The sequence below is a fragment of the Anabrus simplex genome, chromosome 4 (genome assembly GCF_040414725.1).
Source record: "Anabrus simplex isolate iqAnaSimp1 chromosome 4, ASM4041472v1, whole genome shotgun sequence".
Classification (NCBI taxonomy): domain Eukaryota; kingdom Metazoa; phylum Arthropoda; class Insecta; order Orthoptera; family Tettigoniidae; genus Anabrus; species Anabrus simplex.
The window spans coordinates 401,442,660-401,463,820 of NC_090268.1; positions in this window are offsets into that span (position 1 = coordinate 401,442,660).

The following is a 21,161-nucleotide window of genomic DNA, read 5'->3' on the forward strand; positions in this document are numbered from 1 at the left end:
GACCCATTTTCAATTCAGTTGGGAAAACCACTAAGAGAGTCTTTCTGAGAATCTATAAAGGCAGGCGGAGAGTGAGTGTCTGCCTTTATAATGAAAACTCCCGAACCTGATTGTGACTGACGGTAGGCAAGCTGGCCTACCATTACAATGAAAATTCCCCAACCCAGTCTTCATATGAGAAAAGACGTTGGTGACTTCCCCGTCGTGTTTCTAGGGCAACGTTAAGAGCTATGCAACTCAATACAATCTTGCTCACAACGTTTACACTACCTAACCTAGAATTCTGTATACAATTTAGAATTCCGTAGCGAAGCACGGGTACATCAGCTAGGATATTTTTATAGCCTTTAATTATATCACCTAAACACGTTGCAGATGATGATGTTAAGTTACTAAACGAAACCTGTACTTCTGAAATGTAAATTTGCCTAAGGAAAAAATGTACCGATTAGGTGGATTCATTGGTTTACTTCACTTTGTTGTATAATACATTGGTACGGACCATGGCATTGATGGTTTGCAACTTGACTATTCACAGTAATCTCTAAAATCGGGATTTAAAAAAAGAATGTTTATACATTTTTGGTGGGATACTTTTCTCTGCATTAAAAATTGAGACAATCCCGATTTTTCGGGACATTGGCGACCCTTAGACATAACGCGAGCATTAAATTAGGTGAAAGAGAAAAGAATGCGTCTTGCTTGAAATTTTCTTTGGAGGTCCTCAGTTAATATGGCAGAAATGAAGTACACCTCCAAAGGCAGCCAGACTGAAAATGTCGTGGCGCCACAATATATTAATAGCAGCCGATAAGAGCGATTATGGGACAGGAAGTGGTGAACGCGGTGTTGCCGCAGATACCTCATGTCTTATTGGTGCCACTACCTTCGCCACGTCCGCGAACAATTCAATAATAATAATAATAATAATAATAATAATAATAATAATAATAATAATAATAATAATAATAAAAGTCCGCCTCTGTGGTGTAGTGCTTCGTGTGATTAGCTGCCACCCCCGGAGGCCCGGGTTCGATTCCCAGCTCTGCCACGAAATTTGAAAAAGTGGTACGAGGGCTGGAACGGGGTCCACTCAGCCTCGGGAGGTCAACTGAGTAGAGGTGGGTCGATTCCCACCTCAGCCATCCTCGAAGTCGTTTTCTGTGGTTTCCCACTTCTCCTCCAGGCAAATGCCGGGATGGTACCTACCTTAAGGCCACGGCCGCTTCCTTCCCTCTTCCTTGTCTATCTCTTCCAAACTTCCCCCCTCCCCCGCAAGGCCCCTGTTCAGCAATAGCAGATGAGGCCGCCTGGGCGAGGTACTGGTCATCCTCCCCAGTTGTATCCCCGACCCAGAGTCTGAAGCTCCAGGATACTGCCCTTGAGGCGGTAGAGGTGGGATCGCTCGCTGAGTGCGAGTGAAAAACCGACCCTGGAGAGTAAACAGATTAAGAAAGAAAGAAAGAAAGAAAGAAAGAAAGAAAGAAAGAAAGAATTATACGCTAGTGTTTCTACGGGCAATATCCTGCAAGACCAAAATTCGATCTTATACCTCAGTAATAAAACCGGAAGGATTGTACGCTTCAAATTGTCTTATGTTACATAAAAGGAGGGAGCTACAAAAACTCTAGAAGGAAAGGAAGATTCTGAGGAAAATGCTGTGACCGCAGAAGACAACTGATGGGACTTGGAAGAAAAGGATAGACCGAGCGAGTTGGCCGTGCGGTTAGGGGCGCAGAGCTGTCAGCTTGTATTCGGGAGACAGTGGATTCGAACCCCACCATCGTCAGTTTTGTAGATGTTTTTCCGTGGTTTCCCATTTTCACACCAGGCAACTGTTGGGGCTGTATCTTAATTAAGGCCACGCCCGCTTCCTTCCCACTCCTAGTGCTTTCCTATCCCATCATCGCCATAAGAGTGGTGGTGGTGGTGGTGATTATTGTTTTAAGAGGAAGTACAACTAGGCAACCATCCTCTATATAACACTAATTAGTGAGAAAAAATGGAAGGGATCCGACACTTCAAAAAATGAAGGTATAGGCGAAAGGAAGACAAGGGCCATGCAAGTCATGAAAATGAAAAACTCCCTAGGCCTCGAGTGCTCTAATACCGCCGGGGTCGGAAAGAACAAGATTTGAGCAAGGGAGGTCGGATAGGATAGACGAAAGTGAGGAGCCTAGCACAAGTAACTGCAAGCAATGCCAGGATTCAGCTAAAGGCGCGTGGATGACAACCCCCGCTCCAAAGTAGAGAGCTCCTGGGGCCCCTTTTAGTCGCATCTTACGGCAGGCAGGGGATACCGTGGGTGTTATTCTACCGCCCTCGCCCACAGGGGGCGATGAAAAGCTACTTGTAAAAGAAAGAGTGTGTGTGTGTGTGTGTGTGTGTGATAGAGAGAGAGAGAGGGGGAGAGAAGGTCAGGAGAAATGAAGAGCTCTACAATACACTGAGATGATTACGGATACAATACGGAAACGAAGGCTGAAATTCTACGGATACGTATAGAGAAAGGTAAGACGCAAAAGAATGAAGAGGTTCTGGGAAGAGAAGGCAAATACACTAGAGACAGTACGCGACACTTCCGGATTTAGTCTTGTTAAAATGGGAGACAATTCGCAAGTGGCGCTCCTAGTGTCGTGACCTGGAAATTCGCGCTAAATTCAAATATCAATGGAAATGTATATACGGAAATGGATAAATAAATTACGTCTAGAAATAAAGTGTTACTAAAATATTAACTTCAAAGTTGCTAAAACAATTCTGGATAAATGAATGAAGGATTATTCAACAGGTTATTATTTAAAGACTGAAATTTGACATATAATCAAGATGTGAAATGGACTGCTGTGAAAGGGCTTGATCTTTCATTTATGCATTACCTTTTTAGCTTTAGCATACCTGCCTGAACTTTCACGGCTAAATTTGTCCTTTTTTCTCGTTTAAAACCATTTTATCATCACATTAGGACACTTGTCAATAAAAATATCGGCACATTCCTCACACACATGATTCAATGAATTTACATTTAAGAGCTGGACAATTTTCCTTTTAACTTGAAGCCTACTAACAGAAAGAAAAAGAAAAATCTATAAATTTAGCCGAAAAAATTTTCCTCTAAGAAATACTTGCCATTACATTAGGGTAAAGCAAATTTGCAGCATCATATTGTTTCAACAAAAATGTACATTTCTTGAATCACCCATATTTTCTTCAGTGCTTGACAACGCATTACGGCATTCCAAATGGGCTAACTTGGAACACAACCAGGCACACACATATGCATATGCATTTTCCCTGAATTAAATCAAAACCCACAGATCACACCTACAACAACACATCGGTATTGAAGGTTAACTGCTGCACTAATACAATAAAATAAGCTTATTATATTTTAAGCCAGTTAAAATATGGGTCGCGCAGGTCAGAAGTTAAGGAATTACTATAAAAATCACTTTGTAACTGGAAGAATATATATGCAAACACAGTATTTATTTACATTTTCTTGTCACGAGGGAAACGGAAGAAAGACCGCGAATCCTTCTACACTTCGTAGTTATTGCAGCCAAACGCGGCACATATCTTTCCACTCGTATTGACAGGAGATATAAAGGAATGACACACGCAACTATTTACTTATTTCAACTTAATGCAAACGCATATATAACGCCAAAAACTTCACAAACAAATACACGTGCTCTTATGACAGAATCAGTAACTCCAGGTCACTCCGCTAGAAAGAGCTCTAATCGCTGTCTCTCGATATCTCGCAGAGTGTCGCGTATTGTCTCTACGGTATTTGGAGAAGGGGAGGAAGGCCAAGAGTCCTTAAGTTCTATGCCGTCCATTGATGACTAAATTCGGAAGCAAACACACACAAAACACTACTGCTTCTAACCATGGTACATGGAAATGGCGCCCCAGTCAGAGGTGATGGTGGTGGTGATTATTGTTCTGGAGGAAGTACAACTGAACAGCCATCCTCTGTTAACACTGATCAAAAGGAAAGTGAAAGAGGTCCGACACTTCTAAGAATGAAGGTATCAGTAAAAGGGCCACGAAGGGCGTGAAAATGAAAGACTCCCTAGGCCTCATAATGCCGTCAGGGTAGGAAGAAACGAAATCGAGGAGCCTTGCTCAAGTAAGTGGAAGGATTGACAGACTCAGCTACGGGCCTCTTGACCGCCATATCATGTTCCTCGAGCCGAAAGCCAGTGGGTAGTCACCCCCTTTAAGACATTTCTGAAGTACAACTAGGCAACCATCCTATATAATATAACACTAATCAGAGAGAAAAAATGGAAGGGATCCGAAACTTCGAAAAATGAAGGTATCGGCCAAAGAAAGACAAGGGCCACGAAGGGCGTGAAAAATGTTGACTCCCTAGGATTCGAATGCTCTAATACCGTCGGTGCCAGGAAAGAACAAGAGTTGACCAAGAGAGGTCGGATAGCATAGATGAAAGTGAGGATCCTGACACACGTAAGTGGAAACAATGCCAGGACTCAGTGAAGGGCCCAGTGGTCGCCAACCCACGCCCGCACGTTCAGAGCCCCTGGGGCCTCTTTTAGTCGCCTGTTACGACAGGCAGGGGATACCGTGAGTGTTATTCTACTACCTCTTCCCACAGGTAGAGGAAAATACAGTGAATGCGTTTTATGCCACCACTTACGGACGTATTTACGATGTAAGCTGCCTTATTATTTATTTCCGATTCATCATCATCATCATTTCTCCGCTGCAGCTAGTGGGTGGGTGTGGTTGTTTACGAGCCTCAGTTTGACCTCTCCATCCACAGCTGGTGTTCTGCGTTTTGCTGCCAATTTACATCACGCTTTGTAATAAATAAGTTACAAGATTGAGAGCGACTACAAAATGACCTCGACAATGTTGTGAGATGGACAGCAGGCAATGGTATGTTGATAAACAGGGTTAAAAGTCAGGTTGTCAGTTGCACAAATAGGAAAGATCCTCTCAGGTTTAATTACTGCATTGATGGGGGGAAGTTCCTTATGGGAATCACTGTAAGTAGACCCCACAGTAAGATTCGAATCACACTCCAATCAGACGAAATGGACCAAGAAGTCTATCTACCTGCCTACAGTGCCGTATTATAAGAACAAATACGAACTGGACGACATGAAGTGAGGATTCTCATGATCTGTGCGAGAGGGACAGTCCCTAAGAAGACGATAGAACTGATGAAGACCTTTAACATCAGTACCAAGGAGTTCATCGACTGGGGTCTGCAAGAGCTCAGGGGTTCTCTTTTGATACTCAGACACCACTTATGATCGCCAGACTGAGACTCGCCAGATTGAGACATAAGTTTAATTTACTTATTTTATTTTTGAATAAATTGTTTGTGTATTCTTTGTCTTTGGCAGCCTCCAAGGAAGATTTTGAAAAAAAAAAAGAAAAAAAAAAAAGAAAAGGTGTTAATATGGGGAAAGATCTTCATTGGGATAATCACATAAATGGGATTGTAAATAGAGGGCACAGATCACTGCAGATGGTTATGAGGCTATTCAGGGGTTGTAGTAAGATGTAAAGGAGAAGGAATATACGTCTCTGGTAAGACCTCAACTAGAGTATGGTTCCAGTGTACGGGACTCTCACCAGGATTACTTGATTGGGGAACTGCAAAAAATCCAAAGAACAGTAGCTCGGTTTGTTCTGGGTGATTTCCGACAAAAGGGTAGCTTTACAAAAACGTTGCAAAGTTTGGGCTGGGAAGACTTTGGAGGAAGGAGACGAGCTGCTCGACTGAGTGGTATGTTTCGAGCTGTCGACTCCCGGCAGTAAAAGGCATGCGCCAATTCATTTTAGTGGAGAGATGATGTGGAATGACATTAGAAGACGAATAACTTTGAGTGGTGTTTTTAAGAGTAGGAAAGATCACAATGTGAAGAAAACTTTGGAATTCAAGTGGACAAATTGGGGCAGATATTTGTTTATAGGTAGGGGCGTTAGGTATTGGAATAATTTACTAAGGGCGATGTTCAATAAATTTCCGAATTATTTTCAATCATTTAAGAAAATGCTGGGAAAACAACAGATAGGGAATCTGTCACCTGGGCGATTGCCCTAAATGCAGATCAATGTTGATTGACTGATTGATTGGTGTTCTACTTTTTGCTACCAGTTCATGTCACGTTTTGCAAGGTCTTTGAAAATTTGCTTTTCCTAAGCATCATGAGGCTTCCCTCCGAGATTCACGGCAACAACATTCTTTTCATAGTATGTTCTTAGACCGGGCGAGTTGGCCGTGCGGTTAGGGTTGCGCAGCTGTGAGCTTGTATCCGGGAGATAGTGGGTTCGAAGCCCACTGTCGGCAACCTTGAAGATGGTTTTCCGTGGTTTCCCATTTTCACACCAGGCAAATGCTGGAGCTGTACCTTAATAAGGCCACCGCCGCTTCCTTCCCAGTCCTAGGCCTTTCCTGTCCGATCGTCGCCATAAGACCTGTCTGTGTCGGTGCGACGTAAAGCAAATACCAAAAAAAAAAAGTATATATACAGTGGCGGTCACAATAATAGAGCCACCTCTATTGACGGGATTAAGAACTAGGATATCTATTAGTTCGCATAATCTCCACGAGTGCCGTGTTGTCAGTCCCTTTTAGACAACGTCAGGGAAGACGTCGCTGCTATCTGTAGTCGTGCGAAACGAAGCGTTTGAGCTAGACGTGCGGAAAGAGGCATCAAGGTAAGAATCTTATGGGTCAAAATAATAGAGCCGTTTTACAGAAGTCCCGTTCAAATTGATGTTTTGCACTTGTTTTGGGGGCTAGCGGTATTATTTGTCAACAAACCTCCACTCAATATTATTTTGTATATAAATTGACGTTTGATTTTCTTTACATTCTTCTAGATGGGCAGAGCAAGGCATACAAGTGATGATGAGCGTATAGTAATGTTCCGGATGTTCAAAAGTGGGATGTCCATGAATCAAACAGCCAAAGATTTTCACGTTTCGCGAAAACGAGTCCAGAACGCCATTAGACTGGCAAAACAAACAAAGCCGCAGGTGGAGAACGAGGAGACCTCGTGTAACTAGTCCTCGCGTAGACAGACTCATCACTAGGGAAGTAAAGAAAGACCCATTTTTGTCAACATCACGACTGAGAGCCACTTTGTTTAGCGACAAAAATGATGTTCAACCATCAACGATTCAAAGACGACTGAGATTCGCAAAATTGAATGGGCGCATTGCGAGACAGAAGCCACATGTTTCAAAAGCTAATGTTCGGAAAAGGTTGGCCTTCGCCCGGAGAAATGATCAAAAACCTAATGTTTGGTGGAGGAACATCCTTTGGTCCGATGAATACAAGTATAATAGGTTTGCCTCAGACGGAAAAGTCTATGTGCGCCGCCCACCAAACCAGGAATTTAATCCTAAGTATACTTTAAAAACTGTGATATACGGTGGTGGAAGTGTTACGGTATGGGGATGTTTTTCATGGTACGGCATTGGTCCAATACACCGTATTAATGGCATAATGAACGCAGAAATGTACAAAGACATCTTGGAAAATGTGATGCTGCCTTATGCTGAAGAGGAAATGCCACTGAAATGGAAATTTCAGCACGATAACGATCCAAAGCATACTGCAAGGATCATAAGGCAGTATTTCAAGATCACCATTTCGAAGTATTAGAGTGGCCACCTCAATCCCTTGATGCATCACCCATTGAGAACTTATGGGAGATCGTTGACAAGAGATTGACCGCTCAAAAGCTACATCTTTAGATAAACTTTGGGAAGAAATCCAGAGAGCCTGATATGCGATGAGCAGTGAAGAATGCAGGCGTTTATTCGACTCTATGGGTAAGTGGTGCAGGGCAATCCTCAAAAATAAGGGTTACCCCACGAAGTACTAATGCACTCCTATGCAAAAACGACTGTTCCTGTAAATTTCATAAGACTGATACCAAGTACAAAATATTTGTGTCAACTGGCTCTATTTTTTTGACCCTGTGGTCTGGTATTCTTTTGAATATTATTGATTAGTTTGAGTTGTGTTATCTATATAACTGACTGTGGTACAGTGTGACTCTGTTGTAATGGTTCCTGTACAACGTAAAATTTTGTTCCCATCATAGTACAAACATGTCTAGTAATAAATTTGCACCTTATTCCAAACCTTTGCTAGGTGGCTCTATTATTTTGACCACCACTGTATATTCTTGGAGTCCTGTTTGGAGCCATCCTTCTCATATATCCATACTATCGTAATCTATTTAATGCTAAGATTCCCGACAGTGTCTTGTCCAACCCAAGTTGTTGTCGGATTTCTCAACCATAGATCACTTAACGAAGATCCGTTGCTTTCTTGGGGCCAAGTTCTTCATTCGAAACTGTCATTTTTCTATTATTATTATTATTATTATTATTATTATTATTATTATATATGCGAATAAGCCCATCATGACTACTCGTCGCCATAAGACCTGTCTGTGTCGGTGCGACGTATGGCCCGTAGCAACAACATCATGACTTCACACGGTACTTAGAGACCTGTGTTTGCCTTCCTTTGTGCCCATATTTCCTTAATTCTTTTACTGTAGACTACCTTTCTGTCTTCAGATCAAGTTGTTCCGGTCTTCTTTGGTCTTCCCTCTTGGTCAACTTGCCATTTGTGAATTTTGGATCTGAAGATTACCCGATTCTGGACATCTGATGGTGTAATTCTTGCCCGTTTCAGATCAGTTTTGATATCGCCAATCCATTTCATTGTGTCCTTTTTGGCTGTACTCCTGTTTTTATAGAATTCAACTAAGTAAGCCTGGATGCATTCTTTTAATGTGTCCATAAAATCTTATACCTGCGTTTTCTATGCCACTGTGAATATTTTTGTATTGTTTGATTTCCTGTCTGCCTCTGAATCAGTATTGTCCGTCGGCGAGTTCTGGACCTAGGATTTTTGTTATGATTATGTGTTCCTTTTTCTCAGTGTTTTCAACGTCTACTTTCCTGTTCGAAATTAGCCTTCGTGATACATAAAGACATTCTGGTTTAAAGACTGTATGGTAATATCTTAGTTTTGTGTGCTTGGAGAAACATCTTTTGTTGTAGGTATAATTTCGGTTAGTCGATATGCAGTTTCCATCTTTCGGCATGTAATTTCATTGGCTTTTGTTTTGAGTCCATTTTTCTGAATTGTTACACAATATATTTATATTGTGATACTCGTTTCATTTTGCCATATTTTTTCTCCATGAGTTTTGGTGCTTGTTTGTTGCAGATCATATATTCTGTCTTTTCAAAATATATCTGGAGGCCTTCTTTTCCCGCAATTTCTTTCAGGAGTTTAATCTTATTTTGGGCCGTTGAAATATCTCGGGTGATAGCTAGGTCGTCTGCAAATGCTAAGCAATCTATTGCTACTTTTCCTCTGCCTAAATGATTGGTTGGTGAATTTTATGGACTAGTTTCTGTTTGCGCCATTCTTGTATCACTTTTTCAAGGATGCAGTTGAAGAGTAAAGGAGAGAGTCCATCTCCTTGTCTTACTCCCGTTTTGATTTCAAAGGGATCTGAGATTTCCTCCATGAATTGAACTTTGGACTTCGTGTCTGTCTATGTCTGTTTTATGATTGCTGGTGTTTTCATGTCTAAACTTTGTTCTTTCAATATTTGGAAGAGCGATTATCGATCACTTGAATCATAGGCTTTTTTGAAATCAACAAATCTGCATAGGCCTACTAAATTTTTGCTACAAAATCTCTGATGTCTTAGGATTAGCTTTAGGTTCAAGACTTGCTCTGAACACGATCGGCCTGGTCTGAATCCTCCCTGATATTCTCCAATTTGTGGTCTAGTTGTTGTTGTTGTTGTGTTCTATCGAGAAGACACTGGGATAGAATTTTGTATTCAACTAATACTAGTGAGGAAATTCCTCTGTAGTTGTGTACATCTGTTCTGTCTCCCTTCTTGTGTAGTGGGTGAATTAATGCATTATTATTATTATTATTATTATTATTATTATTATTATTATTATTATTATTATATAGTCTGGCTCCATGGCTAAGTGATTATCATGCTGGCCTTTGGTCACAGGGGTGCCGCGTTCGATTCCCGGCAGGGTCGGGAATTTTAACCATAATCTTGGTTAATTTCCCTGGCACGGGGACTGGGTGTATGTGTCGTCTTCATCATCATTTTCATCCTCATCACGAAGCTCAGGTCGCCTACGGGAGTCAAATCAAAAGACCTGCACCAGGCCTCAACGGAGGCCATACGTCATTATTATTATTATTATTATTATTATTACTACTACTATTACTTCTTCCTTTCTTAATTCGTTTACCCTCCAGGTTTGGTTTTTCCCTCTACCGCCTCAAAGGCAGAGTCCTGGAGCGTGAGACTTCGGGCCTGAGAGATACAACAGTACCTCGCCTAGGCGGCCTCACCTGCTATGCTGAACAGGGGCCTTGTGGGGGATGAGAAGATTGGAAGGGATAGACAAGGAGAGTGAAGGAAGCGGCCGTGGCCTTAGGTTAGGTACCATTCCGACATTTGCTTGGAGATGTGGGAAAGCACGGAAAACCACTTCGAGGATGGCTGAGGTGTGAATCGAACCCCCTTCTATACAGATGACCTCCCGAGGCTGAGTGAGCCCCTTTCCTCCCTCGTACCATTTTTTAAATTTCGTTGCAGTGCTGGGAATCGAACCCGGGTCTCCTGGAGTGGCAGCTAATCACACTAACCACTTCACCACAAAGGCGGAATTATTATTATTATTATTATTATTATTATTATTATTATTATTATTATTATTATTATTATTATTATTATTATTATTATTATTATTATTATTATTTAGAGCCAGCACCATAGTGTAGGGATAACATGCCTGCCTTTTAATCGGAGGCCCATGTTCGAGCCCGATCTGTACTGAGGGCTGTTTAGCATATACAGTAGATATAATAAACCATTTTATGTCTACCCATTAGTTCCGCTTCCTGATACGGCACAAGTAAGTGGAAGCAATGCCAGGTCACTTCGTACAGTTCATCTGATGCGTGAACAGTGTGTGTCTCAGCTGGCGTTATTAACATATTCATTGTAACAATACAACAGTGTTGGGAGTGTCGCATTGCACTAACGTTATTAATGGTCCGATAACTCTCTAGCTTTGCATTTTCGGGCCCGAGTTGTCATACACCTTTATCCTTTTGCTATATGAGGAATCCATTCCTGAAACTATTTCATACTCCACTTGACATTAAACGTTTTTTTTTTCCCCTTCAAATTGGCTTTACGTTTCACCGACACAGATAGGTCTTATGGCGACGGTAGTATAGGAAAGGGTTAGGGTGGCCGTAATTAAGGTACAGCAAGTTCACAGCTGCGCTCCCGTAACCGCACAGCCAACTCGCTCGATAAGGGAAGAAGAAGAGCGAAGCAGAGAATGGGGAAATACTGGAGAAAAAGAAAAGAGAAAATGAAGGAATTTTTGTAATAACAGCCCGTAATTGACTGAATAATAAAGATGATGATAATAATATTTATTTATTTGTTTGTTTATGAACATTGAATTTTCCCGACCGCATTGTAATCGAAATCGACTTTCAACCTATTAGGTCGTGTTACGTACATTTCGTACGTGTTGAGAAGATATTAAGTACAGAACAAAACTGGCCAACCGGACACCAGTGCGATTCGAACTCACAACCTTCCGATTTCGCGTCGGTTGAAAGTCGATTTCAATTATTTGTTTGTTTGTTTATTGATTAATTCCTCAATCCGAAGATAGGTTGGATCCCAACAATTCAACAATCAGTCGTCATAAAAAGATCGGGCGTTACCGAATGTTGGTGGTGATTTTTGTTTTAAGAGGAAGTACAACTAGCCAACCATTCTCTATATAACACTAATCAGAGAGAAAAAATGGAAGGGATCCGACATTTCGAAAAATTAAGGTATCGGCCGAAGGTAGACAAGGGTCACAAAGGGCGTGAAAAAGAAAGACTCCCTAGCCCTCGGAAACCTAATAGCGTCGGGGTCGGAAAAGATCAAGAGTTGACCAAGGGAGGTCGGATAGGAGAGATGAAATTGAGGAGCCTGGCACAAGTAAGTGGAAGCAATGCCAGGACTTACCTAAGGGCCCCGTGGTCACCAACCCACGCTCCAAAGTTCAGAGCCCTTGAGGCACCTTTTAGTCGCCTCTTACGACAGACAGGGGATATCGTGGGTGTTATTCTACTGCCCTCCACCCACAGGAGGAGGGCGTTACTGAAGGAAAATCCTAAACCAGTTTTTCGCAACTTCCTTTTTCGTTTCGAGGAAACCTAGAAATATTTAAGTAAACCTTGGAAGACCATGACTGCCTGACAGTTACTGTTCCATGAGATATTTGAACTTGTCTATTTGAACACAATAATTTTTTGGTCGTAATTTTAATAGCCAAACGCGGACATCTTAGTCGAGAAACAAAAGTCTATTTGGTTTCAACGTTCGTCTAATGTTCAGACGCTTGTCACGTAAAATAAGGGTGTGGAGAATTGCAAGTTAGACGTTTTTTACAAGATTGCTGGAAACTCTTTCACAAAGAACCAACATATATTACATTACTGCTTGACTTTTGATGTTTAATATCTGATCACATTTCAGTTCAGTTAACTGTTCTCCTTCTCGCAGGCTGAATAAATTATCTAACCGGCTTGGGTACTCTATAAAAGGGTCCCCGACCCACTCGTTCATGCCAGACGATAACGAAGGGAAGTACTTATCAAGTTTTACTGACCATTTCCAGATGGTCGCGAATCAGTGGTGAAATGTATTCACGCTTATTTTGCTGGAACTTGACTGATGTCGTGTGGCGTCCGCAGAAGTCTGTGCAGGTCTTTCTATTCGACGCCCAATGGCGACTTGCGTGTGAGGTTGTGTGTGGTGGTGGTGGTGATGATAATGAGGTAAGCAGAGGGTGAAACCCAGTGTCGGCACATAGCCTACTCCTCAGGAGCGTACCAAGAGGCGGGGAGGGGGTGGGGGTTTACTGGGGACTAGAACTCCCTTCCCATGTAATTTTTACAAAAGAAAATGAACTTAAACTGACAATAAACAAGTGAACGCCGACTCAATGGTTTGGCTCTTTTGAACATTCATAGTTGCATAATTGTAAAATCAACAAATCTCTTGAATCTATTTTTTAAGAAGCATAGAAAGTTGGATTTTAGATGTTAATCTGAACATATCATTCGCTGTAAAACTGTTGACCTTGATCATATTGTTCTTGTTCTGTATTTTAGTGTACTGCAATCTGAATATCAACATAATTCTCTTGTATCAGTGTCCTTATATTGACACTCATGCATGTGCACACTACACACGCACAAGCACCTTCATTATGTTATATCATAATTTTGTAACTATAGCAACTCATCGGTCGGTCCCAGCTATGCTCCTGCTACTCCTATCGAATAATGCCAAGGGGTTTCCTCAATAGTTAACGCCTCCATCCGACGGACGAAACACTATCAGCAGCGTTATATGCAGAGATTTGGAATTGAACCCTGTCTTTTGGCGCAATCTAGTGATAAGAAACTGTATACCACCTCCCCTACCGAAATTTTGATATAAATAGTCATCTTATGGCTTTCTTCTTCTTATTCTTCTTCTTCTTCTTCTTCTTCTTCATGTGCCTATCCGTCCGGCTCAATAGCTAAATGGCTAACGACCGACCTCGATAGCTGCAGTCGCTTAAGTGCGGCCAGTATCCAGTAATCGGGAGATAGTGGGTTCGAGCCTGACTGTCGGCAGCCCTGAAGATGGTTTTCCGTGGTTTCCCACTTTCACACCAGGCAAATGCTGGGGCTGTACCTTAATTAAGGCCACGGCCGCTTCCTTCCAATCCTAGGCCTTTCCTATCCCATCGTCGCCGTAAGACATATCTGTGTCGGTGCGACGTAAAGCAAATAGCAAAAAAAAAAAAGTTAGCGTGCTGGCCTTTGGTCGCAGAGGTCCCGGTTTCGATTCTCGGTAGGATCGGGAATTTTAACCATAATTGGTTAATTCTCCTGGCACGGGGACTGGGTGTATGTGCCGTCTTCATCATCATTTCATCCTCGTTACAACGCGTAGGTCGCCTACGGGAGTCAAATCAAAAGACCTGCACCAGACCTCTCCGGAGGCCACACGCCATTTCATTTGATGTGCCTATCCCATTTTAATGTTGACTCTCAGCGTTGCAGCACATCCTTTTATCAGTAACTGACCTGAAAGTCTCTCCGAACTTGTACTGAATCATTTTCTCAAGTTCTTCAGCCAAGAAATTCTTCTTCTTCTCCTTCCAGGTCCTCTATTTCCATCCATCTTCCCCCGGAGAATCAATTTTATTGATTTGCCTGTTCTCATGATATGTCCTAAATAATCTAGTTTACAAGATTATAATGTCAAAATAATCTTTTTGAGCTTCATTTTTTTTCCAGAACAGTGGCACTGATGATGACGTATTCATGACGTATGATGATATAACCGCATTTTATAGGCTTCCAGTTTCTCACTGAAACCCGCTGTGGGTGGGGGAGGTAGAATGGCACCCACGATATCCCCTTCTTGTCGGAAGAGGCAAATAAAAGGCCCCCAGACGCTCTGAACTTGGGGGAGTGAGTTGGCGTCCACGGGACCCTTAGCTGAGTCCTGGCATTGTTTCTACTTACTTGTGACAGGTTCCACACTTTCATCTATCCTATAATACCAATAGAAATGGTCCGTCATTGGACATTATAAATTTTCCAGCTAACTCATTCTTGGTTGCCAGCGTTTCGCCCTCGTGTGCTAGGGTGGGCTCATCGGTTGGTACCTAGCACACCTACCAATACGCTGGCTAGTGCATACCATGGAGGGCACTGCGTAGGCTAACTGGAGCCACCGGCAGTGCGAATGCACTAAGAAACTTTGTCTCATTATCAAAAATTGATGCCTGCTTGGCCATCAGATGACATGGATGTTGATTCCCATAGGGAATCTGAAATATTTGTCCTGAATGAGTAAATTTATAATACCAATAGAAATGGTCCGTCATTGGACATTATAAATTTTCCAGCTAACTCATTCTTGGTTGCCAGCGTTTCGCCCTCGTGTGCTAGGGTGGGCTCATCAGTTGGTACCTAGCACACCTACCAATGACGGACCATTTCTATTGGTATTATAAATTTACTCATTCAGGACAAATATTTCAGATTCCCTATGGGAATCAACATCCATGTCATCTGATGGCCAAGCAGGCATCAATTTTTTTTTTTTTTTTTTTTTTTTTTTTTTGCTAGTTGTTTTACGTCGCACCGACACAGATAGGTCTTACGGCGACGATGGGACAGGAAAGGGCTAGGAGTGGGAAGGAAGCGGCCGTGGCCTTAATTAAGGTACAGCCCCAGCATTTGCCTGGTGTGAAAATGGGAAACCACGGAAAACCATCTTCAGGGCTGCCGATAGTGGGATTCGAACCTACTATCTCCCGGATGCAAGCTCACAGCCGCGTGCCTCTACGCGCACGGCCAACTCGCCCGGTGGCATCAATTTTTGATAATGAGACAAAGTTTCTTAGTGCATTGGCACTGCCGGTGGCTCCAGTTAGCCTACGCAGTGGCCTCCATGGTATGCACTAGCCAGCGTATTGGTAGGTGTGCTAGGTACCAACTGATGAGCCCACCCTAGCACACGAGGGCGAAACGCTGGCAACCAAGAATGAGTTAGCTGGAAAATTTATAATGTCCAATGACGGACCATTTCTATTGGTATTATAAATTTACTCATTCAGGACAAATATTTCAGATTCCCTATGGGAATCAACATCCATGTCATTCATCTATCCTATCCGACCTGCCTTGGTCATCTTTTGTTCTTTTTCGACTCCGACGGTATTAGGTTTGCAAATCCTAGGGAGTCTTTCATTTTCACTGATTTAAAGCCTAATAACACACACGTAACAAATACATACTGCACCCATAAGCGAATTTGCCTAATTTAATTCAAATTAAATTGTATATTTCACATATGAGATACCACAGTGAGGCTGTGAAACTCGCAGTCACAAAGGAACTTTCTGGCGCCAGCCTGACGGCGAGAGAATCCATGAAACTCTTCTCTAGACACGACCAGATTGTAAAGCACCCTTCCAATAAATTTTATGACACCGCCGGGGAGTGGGCACTTGCTGTTCGTTCTCATGAGAAAAGCACGCGGTGAAGCCTGACCTATTTAGCTAGGACAATAGAGGACCAACGACTGTAACCGCCAATTCGTGGGAGGAAGCGGATGCACCACGTTTTGGAAGAGCGCGAAAGTCTCAACCAATCAGAATATTCTAAATTTGAATGAGCTGTCATACCGGGAGATCTACTATCAGTATCTCGCGATCTGAAGCCCGATGTGGTAGTGAAAAACAGTGTCCTAACTTCTTCATAATATTTGGTGAATTATCAGTGCCAATCTGTGGTTAATCAGTGCCTAATTAATAAAATTCAACTTCGAACGGAGGAGTAATAGAACCCAGAATAAGGAGCCATCATGGCTGAACGAGGCCATCCACCGGAAGAAAATAACACCAGTGACGCGCATCATCGTGTGGATTATTCTATGATCATTTCCCGCGGCGCAACATCACATGTGAGTCGGACAGAATTTAGGAAGTTTTGAGTGTAAATTTTGAAAACCATAACCTACGGATGTACGAGAAAGCGCTCCCAAGGACTAGATTATTACGCCACATCCCTTCCACGGAACTATTTTCCTGGTGGTGGGAGAAATTTTCATAAAACCCAGCGACCAGAGGGTCGAAGTCTCAGTTACTTCACAGTGTTTTGAGTGTCTCAGTCGTTCACAGTGTTTTACTCAGTTATTCTCAGTTATACTCAGTGTGAACCAGTTATTCTCAGTTATTCTCAGTTACTTCACAGTGTTTTGAGTGTCTCAGTCGTTCACAGTGTTTTACTCAGTTATTCTCAGTTATACTCAGTGTGAACCAGTTATTCTCAGTTATTCTCAGTTACTTCACAGTGTTTTGAGTGTCTCAGTCTCAGTTAACTCTCAGTGTTTTGAGTCTAACTCAGTTCTCAGTGTGAATCAATTCTCAGTGTTTCTAAAGTTCTCAGTTCACAGTTGTGAATACTCTCAGTTATTGTCTTGAGTACTTTAGTGTTATTTCAGTATTCTTAGTGAATCTACGTTTTGACAGAGTGACAGAGTGTGTCAGCAAAATGCATTTTTGTCAACTTTATTTTGGCTGGTACGAAAGCGATTAGACACTTGTAGGCATTTTAGGAAGCCTTGTATTATTTACTTGGGAGAATATGCATTTCATAAAATGAACACTTTCACAGACTTTTACTGTAAATGCAGGGAGTGTAGGCAAGAATTACACTTTCAATTTAAATAAACTCACATTACTAGTCGAGGGAAACAAATTCATGTTCCAGCAGATTTTACATAAAAACATTTCTAACCAGTGGGGAGTTTTACGTGTGAGATCAGTATATAAATTTTCTCCACAAACATAAACGGTATTTAGCTTGTTTCTACCATTCTACAAACTGTTTGGCAAGCTAGATGTTTACAGGCAGAAACTAGTAAGACAAACGGGAAGGTGATTGACTTTATTCAATGGAGGCCGCAACAGCAGACCTTGAGGGAACAGTTATGCCCCAGTAGGGTTGACGTACTATAAGCTGTAAGGTAAATAGAGCTGAGGGATCGACGAGCAGGCTACCAGGTGATCTTGCAGGTAGATAGCGAGGAGACCATCCTTCCGCACAACAGGCAGGAGGCTGCAAGTGGCATCTTCTAAACTTTCACTGGAGTGAGAGAAATGCGAGTGTTTTTATGCTAATATAAACGTGTGTCACGGCATGGCAAGTATGTGTCAAATTTGCGTGTGTAATATAAATCTGGAATACCACATCAGCTTGAAGATGGAATTCTAATTTCAACCATGACGGGGGCCGGTGGGTGAACCGCCTTGCTTCCACCATCAGGTATGAGCATTATTATAATGTAAATAATATGTAGGACCGTGACAAAATCGATGATCAGTGTAGTTTAGAGTACTAAGTAGGGTTGTAAATAATTCACGGTTTTTATAATTCTGATAATAATAATTATAATAATTATAATAATAATAATGATAATAATAATAATAAGAATTATAATAATAATAATAATAATAATAATGTTTATGTTGCACTTTCAGATAGGCTTATTTTGTGCACTTTGTCTAAGTAGATGTTTGTTTGCGTGACTTCATGGTTGATTTTTGTAGTATGTCATTTTGACAGTTAGGCAGATATGATTTTGATCTACGAGTGTAATGTCAGTTTATTATTATTATTCTTCATGATTTTTTTAGATCGATGGTTTTTGAGTCATACGTTCTTTTGTTGGAGTTTTGATCGTGTGGACGCCATCGCGATGTTTTCAATGTTTATTTTGTGTTGCGCATTTCAGTTTTGTTTTACGTGGCGGAATCATCCTTTAGATGACCGGTTTCGATTTGTTTCTTATCCCGCGTATTTTGCGACGATCTTGGGTAGACGCGAGTATTTATTTTGTGTAGTTGCGGCTACGCACGTTTTAACATTTGTGTTTTGAGAGGCAATCTCGTCATTTTCTTTTATAGTAACAATGAGCGCCATTGATGAGTCAGCTCTGTGATGTTTGTGATGTGTTGACAGTGAATGATCGAAAGATTGAGCTAGATAATTAATATCCCTGATGATCTACGTTGATGATGGAAATATGAGATTTGAACCATGTCTTAAATTTTACATGAGAAGTCGTAATGTGCACGACAGATATATTTTTGCCCGCCGGATACGAGCGAGGCTGTATTGTGGGAATAATGAGTTATAATGACGTCGCGAATTAATGAGGAAATAGAAGTGTGAAATGAAGAATTTAACCACGTGCGTTAAATGTGTTACGACATGGGTATGATACTACAGGCAGGAGCCTGTATTTGTTTAAATAATTCCAGGGAGAATAGATGCTCGACAAATAATGCTAGCCAGTGTACTATGTGGACAGAGCGACGAGTCAATGTGTTTTGAATATTTATGTAGAGTCACGGATAACGTGGAATAGAACAGTAAATTTTTCCATCAAGGTTAAATAATATTATGTCCAGACATTTGTCGTCTGAAATTTGAGATTGCCGTCAAATTCGCAATATTTTGCTACTCGCAGCGGGGTATGTTTTCTGGTAACTCCGAGTTTGTTTTGCGCATTTTCTATCCTTGTTAATTTCCAGTAGGCCGCGATGGTGGGATCCAGTTTTGATTTTGTTTTTCTTTCTGAGTGCACTTTTGACCGTGTATTTGTAGGACGCAAGCGTATGTGAATTATTTATATTTGTTTTGTTGTTGTAAATAGATAAGTGTAGCTAGGCTAGTTTGTTTTGATTTCTGTATGTTTTGATCGGAGCAGTGATTTCTCCGTTAGTTAACGTAATGATGTAAATAAGAGGTTAGATGTTAGGTTTATAGGTCATCGATTCGGTCACAGTCGAAACAGTAGTGGTATGCTCATACCAGGCATACAAGTAATTACCAAACTTTCTTTTAAAATCCACTACATTTTTATTTTGAAATGAAGCGATCTTTAAATAAACCAATTGTATAAAACTGCCGCAAGAAATGGTAAATAAGATGGTATCTGCCTCCATCCAGTGGTGATACCACAAATATGAATTTATAATGAAGTGCAGTTGGCGGCAAAGTCAATAGAAATTTTAATGTACAAAGATCGCTGTCATTCGATAATGTTAACATCAGGCACTTGGCCTAATTTTGTTTTATTTTAAGAGTCCAGTCTATCACAGGCAAGCAAGTGGAGTCTAACGTAGATGAGTGGTTGGATACACTCAGAGTGATGTTTCGATAATTGATTTGTTTAATCAGGAGATGTTGTATAAGACAACAGTTATGTAGGAAATGAAAGTGATGTTCATGGTTGTTTTGTTCTGTTTTCTAAGAATTATTTCCTTAAGTGTTACACTTGCTTAGTGCAGTCCAAGTTTATTTAAATTTGGGTATTTTTCCCAAATGAGCAACATGTGATAAACATTTAATAACTCTTATAAGTCAGTGGATTGATCGACGTAACAGAATTTAATTTACTTTGTTGTGAGTCAACTATGTTAAATTTATTAATTTGAATATTTGAGAGATCCTTTCTCCGTAATGTAAATTTTTGTATTTCAAGTAGGTAATTTTTCTGACCAGAGTTTTAACGGAGTCATTTTGTACAACTTGAAGAGAGTGTCAAGATAGTCTGGAATATGTAGTTCAGGTGTTTGACCTTCAGTCAGTTTATTCAGGCAGTTTATGTTTGTTTTGTAAGGCAGACCTTCAATTTTAATATTTTATTTAGTCACTTTTATTTTCATTTGTTTACATTTTTCACTAGTTCAATCTACGTTCATTTCAGCACTTTGCATTTACTTGAATAAATTAGTCTTTTATTTAAATTTTAATTCAGTCTTGGGTACCGTCATTTTAGTTAGTTTACCCCTTCTTTTCATCTCCCTCACTCCTCAATCAGCGGGTGGCCTCTCCGGGGATATCGAACGGGCACGACTGAGAAGAAGAGTCTACATGCAGCGGTGAGTATGATTTATATGTCATTTATTACAGGAGCAGCCGGCGCAAAGAAGAAAGAAGAGATCACCGCAGTTGGTGCCTTATAAGGGCACAGGGGCCGGAGTGAGGAGTAAAAAGCGTGTCGCCCACCTTTAGGGGCTAGTTTTGCTTATCCCCGGGACTTTGCACTTAACATTTTATTTATTTTGTACCCAGACTGACAGCCATGAACATAGATTTACTGAATGTTGATAAATATGAATGCTGTGATAGTACTGTTTGACAAGTAGTGGTATTAATTATAAAATGATATGTTTTGTATAATTTTATCCAAATTTAGGATAAAATTGTTTTGTATTGGTGATTACTGTGTCTTGCATGTTGGAAGTATGTTGGGGAACCTGAAGGTCTCAGTCGTATTCTCTCAGCATATAGAATGTCGATTAGCCAGGAGCAGTGGGACAGGTTGATTAAAACCATTAACGATTTAAGTGTAACAACTAGTGAGTTGAAATCAAGTCAGGCCGAACTGTCGAATAAGATAGAAACTAGCCAAACAGAATTATCTATGGAACTTAAAACAAGT